Source organism: Neovison vison, chromosome 2, assembly GCF_020171115.1.
Source record: "Neovison vison isolate M4711 chromosome 2, ASM_NN_V1, whole genome shotgun sequence".
Classification (NCBI taxonomy): Eukaryota; Metazoa; Chordata; class Mammalia; order Carnivora; family Mustelidae; genus Neogale; species Neogale vison.
This window is the reverse complement of record NC_058092.1, coordinates 37,182,256-37,190,150: the sequence shown is the minus strand read 5'-3', so window position 1 is coordinate 37,190,150 and position 7,895 is coordinate 37,182,256.

Below are 7,895 nucleotides of genomic sequence, written 5' to 3'. Positions count from 1 at the left end.
TCCTGTACATCTTTGGGGTCAGTCTCCTCTCCGGCCCCAGAGAGATCACTATAAGTTCAAGCCATCCAACGGTTGTACCTGAGTGAGCTCAACAACCCCAAGCTGGCCAACTTGCTTCCATCTGGTTCCTGTCATCAGCCTTCTATCTATGCTGCTCCAAGAAAGAGATTTCTCATTAAAGCTGTCTTTATGAGAGTGATAACATCATCATGCTGTGCAATGCAGAAATCTGCTGAATTCTGCCCCTATTATGTCATTTGATACACTTTTCTGAGCCCCTACTATGTTCAGGGAACTATCTTAAGGTCTTAGGGTATGAGATGTACTGGTTCTTACACTTTCATTCCATGGACAGACTGATTATACTCAACTAAACAACTAAGGAGTGTGAATATACCCAGTAGTAAGTGCCAAGAAGGAAGCAGACATGCTGCTATGAGAGAGTCTAACAGGGAGTATCTACTTAGAGAGGAAGATTGGAGATGGCCCCTGGTTAGAGAGGACATTCATGGGGGAAACCTGGAGGATGACAAGCAGCTGACAGAGCAAGGGACAAGATTCCCGGTAGAGCTAACAGCAAGCACAAAAGCTCTGGGCAGGAAAAAGTAATGGTGTCTTCCAGGAGCTGCCACCTGGTGGGATCATAGCCCGAGATGAGATTGGAGATCATCCAGAGGGTGGTGTGTGCTCTAAGATAGGGTGTGTTTAGGTAGAAAATTTAGGTGGAAATATATGAAAGCATCAGCATCATGCCAACACAGAGTAATCATTATGCATAATAAACGGCAGTCCAGCACTAGGAAAACTGGAGTACAAATTTGAGGTCATGGTCCTACCTGCTACATTTACTTTCTTCGTGACCTTGACAAAGTAACTAAGTCCCTGGGTCTTATTTTTCTTGTCTGTAAATTAAGGTTAATAAAATGTACAGTGGTTATGTCTGTGCTTTGGAAATCCTATGCAAATATTGGGAAAATATTTTGAAAGCTTTACTACATGCCAACACCAAGCAGAGTACTGGGTCAGGAACCCTCACTTCCTCAGAATAACTTACAGATCATTCCAGGTAGAAAATCCTGCTGCACAATGTCCTCAGCCAAGAATAAACATGAGAGTTCTGTGTCTTCACTTGGATGGGAAAAGAAAGCAAATATTCAGGATTGAAATCATTGGCTGGGACATGCAGTCTTTATAGGGGAGTACAAGTCAACAAGGCATGATATGTTGCACCAGCATCCAACCCAGTGTTATCAGTCCCAGAAACAGGAATGCCTGGTGCTCTCTACCCACAGGAGTAATCCCTTCAAGCTGTCACCTTGGGGACCGACTGCACCCACTCGTCTGCCTTCCTGTGGCCTGTTAACAGAACCAGGAAGCCTCTAGGAATAAAAATACTCATTTCCCTTTAAAATGTGGCAACCCAAAGTGAACCTAGTCTTTTTAAGACTGTGACCTAATGGGTCTAATATGATCCTGATTTCCTCCTTCATTCATTTGTAAGAATGCAGTAAGAATGCATTGGGCATCATCAATAGACACAGACCTCTCCCAGACTTTAGAAACCTCAGGACTCAGGTTGCTTTTCTGCAACCTTCAAAGACTCCTTGGTTGGGGTGTCTGGATACCAGATGAATGAGAAAGATATTGACTGGGTAAGAAACGTTGACTGTGCCCGCACAACTGACTAAGACTTGAGCTCCTACTTGACAGACAGTTCTGCATTCTACTTTCCTTACTTTCCTCTAAGCTCTACTCATATCCTAAATAATTCTCCATGAGCATCTTTCTCAATGACTGCTACATCAAGCCAGGTGGTATGCTCTACACTTGCTCACAAAAACTGCTCTGCATAGGGAGGCTTGCATTTATGCCAATATATGGGGTTGATGCCTGAAATACAGTCCTGCTCCCAGGAAATACTGGATCAAATAGAAGAAACATGAAATGTCCCCTGCAAAGTTTGGCCGCTACCACATGTGGGCTGGAAGGTGGTTTTCAGCAAATGGTTCACAGCAAGGTCTCTGCAGCCACACTGCCTGGGGTGAATGCTGGCTCCACCTCTTACCAGGAGTGCCACCCTGGCCAGGGTAGCTAAGCTCTTTGTGCCTTACTTTTGTCACGAGGACTATGGGATTATTTTATGTATATACACAGACACACACACACACACACACACGTATGTATTTAGTTAGTTTAAATTCAAGTAAGTTAACACATAGTGTATATCGTTTTTAGGAGTAGAATTTAGTGCTTTATCGCTTACAGAGAACACTCAGTCCTCATCACACCAGGTGTCCTCCTTAATGCCCATCACCCATTTACCCCTTCTCCCCACTCCCCTCCCCTCCAACAACCCTCAGTTTCCTGAAGTTTAGAGTTTCTTATGGTTTGCTCCCCCCCCGTTTTTATTTCATTTTATTCTTCCTTCCCATCCCCTATATTCATCTGTATTGTTTCTTGAATTCCATCTACAAGTGAAATCGTATGGTATTTATCTTTTAACTGACTTATTTGCTTAACATAATACCCTCCAGTTCCTTCCATCCACATCCTTGCAAATGGCAAAACTTCATTCTTTTGTATGGCTGAGTTATATATATATATATATATATATATATATATATATATATACACACATACATATACACACACACATACATACCACTTCTTTATCCATTCATCTGTTGATGGACATTTGGTATCTTTCCACATTTTGGCTATTTTGTACATTGCTTATATAAACTTTGAGGTACATGTGCTCCTTCCCAACACTATTTTTGTTTCCTTGGGTAAATGCTGGATAGTGCAATTGACGGGTTGTAGGGTGGCTATATTTTTACCTTTCTGTGGAACCTCCACACTGTTTTCCACAGTAGTTGCACCAGCTTGTATTCCCACCAACAGTGCAAGAGGATTCCCCTCTTTCCACAGTCTCACCAACATCTGTTTTTTCCTGAGTTGTTTCTTAGCCATCCTTTTTTTCTTTTAAAACTTTATTTGTTCAGAATAAATAAAATTAAAAAAAAAAAAGGGAAGGGCACCTGAGTGACTCAGTCCTTAAGCGTCTGCCTTCAGCTCAGGTCATGATCCCAGGGTCCTGGGATCGAGCCCCACATCAGGCTCCCTGCTCAGCGGGAAGCCTGCTTCTCCCTCTCCCACTCCCCATGCTTTTGTTCCCTCTCTTGCTCACTCTCTCACTCGCTCTCTGTCAAATAAATAAATAAAATCTTTAAAAAACAAAATAAAACTTTATTTGTTCAGTGTTCCAAGATTCATTGTTTATGCATCACACCCAGTGCTCCATGCAATATGTTCCCTCCTTTTAGCCATTCTGACTGGTGTGAGCTGGTATTTCATTGTGGTTTTGATTTGTGTTTCCCTGATGATGAGTGATGTTGAGCACCTTTTCATGTGTCTGTTGGCCATTTGTGTGTCTTCTTTGGAGAAATATCTGCTCATGTCCTCTGTCCATTTCTTAACTGTATTTTTTTGTTGTTTGGGTGTGTAGTTTGATAAATTCTTTATAGATTTTGGATAGTAACCCTTTATCTGACAAGACAGTGGCAAATATCTTCTCTTATTCCATCAATGGCCTTTTAGTTTTGTTTATTGTGTTCTTTGTGCAGAGGATATATCTTGATGAGGTCCAATAGGTAGATTTTTTTGCTTTTGTTTCCCTTGCATCTGGAGATGTGTCTAGGAAGAAGTTGCTGTGGCTGAGGTCAAAAAGGTTGCTGCCTGTTTTCTCTTCTAGCAAAGTGATGGTTTCTTGTCTTACTTTAAGTGTTTCATCCATTTTGAGTTTCCTTTTGCATATGGTGTAGGAAATTGGTCTAGTTTCATTTTGCATGTCACTGTCCAGTTTTCCCAACATCATTTGTTGAAGAGACTGTCTTTTTCCCATGGACAGTCTTTCCTACTTTGTTGTTTAGTTGGCCACATTCTTGTGGGTTCTCTATTCTGTTCCATTGATCTCTGTGTCTATTTTTGTGCCAGTACCATAGCATCTTGATAATGATAGCTTTGTAATATAGCTTGAAGTCTGGAATTGTGATGTCTCCCTCTGCTTTATTTTTTCAACTTTAATTTGGCTATTTGGGATCTTTTCTGGTTCCATACAAATGTTAGGATTGCTTGTTCTAGCTTTGGGGAAAAGTCTGGTGGTATTTTGATAGAGATTGCTTTTCATTTCTTTGTGTCTTCTTCAATTTTTTTCATAAGTATTCTGTAGTTTTCAGCTTCAGATCTTTTACCCTCTTTTTAATGTTTATTCCTAGGTATCTTGTGGTTTTCAATGCAAGTGCATATGAGATCGATTCTTGATTTCTCCTTCTGCGGCTTCGTTATTGGTGTATAGAAATGCAGCAGATTTCTGTAAATTGATTTTATATGCTGAGACTTTACTGAATTCATGTACCAGTTCTCACAATTTTTTGGTGGACTCTTCAGTTTTCTACATACAGTATAATGTCATCTGCAAAGGTCAAAGTTTGGGGGCGCCTGGGTGGCTCAATGGGTTAAGCCGCTGCCTTCAACTCAGGTCATGATCCCAGGGTCCTGGGATCGAGTCCCACATCGGGCTCTCTGCTCAGCAGGGAGCCTGCTTCCTCCTCTCTCTCTCTGCTTGCCTCTCTGCCTACATGTAATCTCTCTCTGTCAAATGAATAAATAAAATCTTTTTTTTTCAATTTATTTATTTTCAGAAAAACATTATTCATTATTTTTTCACCACACCCAGTGCTCCATGCAAGCCGTGCCCTCTATAATACCCACCACCTGGTACCCCAACCTCCCACCCCCCCGCCACTTCAAACCCCTCAGATTGTTTTTCAGAGTCCATAGTCTCTCATGGTTCACCTCCCTTCCAATTTAGAGATTATGCTGAGTGAAATAAGTCAAGCAGAGAGAGTCAATTATCATATGGTTTCACTTATTTGTGGAGCATAACAAATAGCATGGAGGACAAGGGGCGTTAGAGAGGAGTAGGGAATTTGGGTAAATAAAATCTTTTTTTTTAAAAAAAGTCAAAGTTTGATTTCTTCTTTGCCCATTTGGATGTCTTTTATTTCTTTCTGTTGTCTGATTGCCAAGGCTTAGACTTCCAATACTGTGTTGAACAACAGTGATTAGAGTAGACATCCCTGTCATGTTTTGTCCTTAGAGGAAAAGTCCTTAGAGGAAAAGCGAAAATTCCACATTGCAAATGATATTAGTCGTGTGTCTTTCACATATGGTCTTTATGATGCTGAGGCATGTTCCTTCTATCCTACTTTCTTGAAGGTTTGTATCATGAAATGATGCTATATTTTGTCAAATGTTTTCTCTGCATCTGTTGAGAGGGTCATGTGTTTTTTATCTCTTCTTTTATTAATGTGGTGTAACAGGCCAATTGATTTGCAGATTCTGAACCACCCCTATAGTCCAGGAATAAATCCCAGTTGATCCTGTGAATAGTTCTTTTTTTTTTTTTAATTTTTTAAAGTTTCTTTTCGGTGTACCAGAATTCATTTTTTATGAGCCACACCCAGTGCTCCATGCAATACATGCCCTCCGTAATACCCACCACCAGCCTCACCCAACCTCCCAACCCCCGCCCCTTCAAACCCCTCAGATTGTTTTTCAGAGTCCATAGTCTCTCATGGTTCATCTCCCCCTCCAATTTCCCTCAACTCCCTTCTCCTCTCCATCTCCCCATGTCCTCCATGTTATTTCTTATGCTCCACAAATAAGCAAAGCCATATGATAATTAACTCTCTCTGCTTGACTTATTTCACTCAGCATAATCTCTTCCAGTCCTGTCCATGTTGATATAAAAGTTGGGTATTCATCCTTTCTGATGGAGGCATAATACTCCATGGTATATATGGACCAAATCTCCTTTATCCATTCATCTGTTGAAGGGCATCTTCTTTCCACAGTTTGGCAACTGTGGCCATTGCTGCTATGAACATTGGGGCACAGATGGCCCTTCTTTTCACTACATCTCTATCTTTGGGGTAAATACACAATAGTGCAATTGCAGGGTCATAGGGAAGCTCTATTTTTAATTTCTTGAGGAATCTCCACACTTTTTTTTCAAAGTGGCTGCCCCAACTTGCATTCCCACCAACAATGTAAGAGGGTTCCCCTTTCTCCACATCCTCTCCAACACACGTTGTTTCCTGTCTTGTTAATTTTGGACATTCTAACTGGTGTAAGGTGGTATCTCAGTGTGGTTTTGATTTGATCCTCCCTGATGGCTAGTGATGTTGAACATTTTTGCATGTGTCTGTTAGCCATTTGTATGTCTTCTTTGGAGAAGTGTCTGTTTGTGTCTTCTGCCCATTTTTTGATGTGATTATCTGTTTTGTGTGTTGAATTTGAGGAGTTCTTTATAGATCTTGGATATCAGCCCTTTGTCTGTACTGTCATTTGTGAATATCTTCTCCCATTCCGTGAATTGCCTCTTTGTTTTGTTGACTGTTTCTTTTGCTGTGCAGAAGCTTTCCATCTTGATGAAGTCGCAAAAGTTCATTTTTGCTTTTGTTTCCTTTGCCTTTGGAGACATATCTTGAAAGAAGATGCTGTGGCTGATGTTGAAGAGGTTACTGCCTATGTTCTCCTCTAGGATTTTGATGGGTTCCTGCCTCATGTTAAGGTCTTTAATCCATTTTGAGTTGATCTTTGTGTATGGTGTAAAAGAATGGTCGAGTTTCATTATTCTACACATAGCTGTCCAGTTTCCCCAGCACCATTTATTGAAGAGATTTTTTCCACTGTATATTTTTTCCTGCTTTGTTGAAGATTATTTGACCGTAAAGTTGAGGGTCCATATATGAACTCTCTACTCTGTTCCACTGGTCTATGTGTCTGTTTTTGTGCCAGTACCATGCTGTCTTGGTGATCACAGTTTGAAATCAGGCAATGTGATGCTGCCAATTTTATTTTTATTTTTCAACATTTCCTTAACTACTCGGGGTCTCTTCTGATTCCATACAAATTTTAGGATTGTTTGCTCCAGCTCTTTGAAGAACACTGGTGGAATTTTTTTTTTTTTTTGTATGTCCACTTATTGTGGTATTCTTTTTTTTTTTCCCCAATTTATTTATTTTCAGAAAAACAGTATTCATTATTTTTTCACCACACCCAGTGCTCCATGCAAGCTGTGCCCTCCCACCCCCCCGCCACTTCAAACCCCTCAGACTGTTTTTCAGAGTCCATAGTCTCTCATGGTTCACCTCCCCTTCCAATTTACCCAAATTCCCTACTACTCTCTAACACCCCTTGTCCTCCATGCTATTGGTTATGCTCCACAAATGAGTGAAACCATATGATAGTTGACTCTCTCTGCTTGACTGATTTCACTCAGCATAATCTCTTCCAGTCCCGTGGAATTTTGATTGGAATGGCATTAAAAGTATAGATTGCTTTAAGCAGTATAGACATTTTAACAATGTTTATTCTTCTGATCCATGAGCATGGAATGGTCTTCCATCTTTTCATGTCTTTGATTTCTTTCATGAGTCTTCTGTAGTTATTTGAGTACAGATCCTTTACCTATTTGGTTAGCTTTATTCCCAGGTATCTTATGGTTCTTGGTGCTATAGTAAATGGAATCGATTCTCTAATTTCCCTTTCTGTGTTTTCATTGTTAGTGTATAAGAAAGCAACTGATTTCTGTACATTGATTTTATATCCTGCCACATTACTGAATTGTTGTATGAGCTCTAGTAGTTTGGGGACAGAGTCTTTTGGGTTTTCATATAAAATATCACGTCATCTGTGAAGAGAGAGTTTGACTTCTTCTTTGCCAATTTGAATACCTTTTATTTCTCTTTGTTGTCTGATTGCTGTTGCTAGTGCTTCTAATACTATGTTGAACAAGAGTGGCAAGAGTGGGCATCCTTGTCACATTC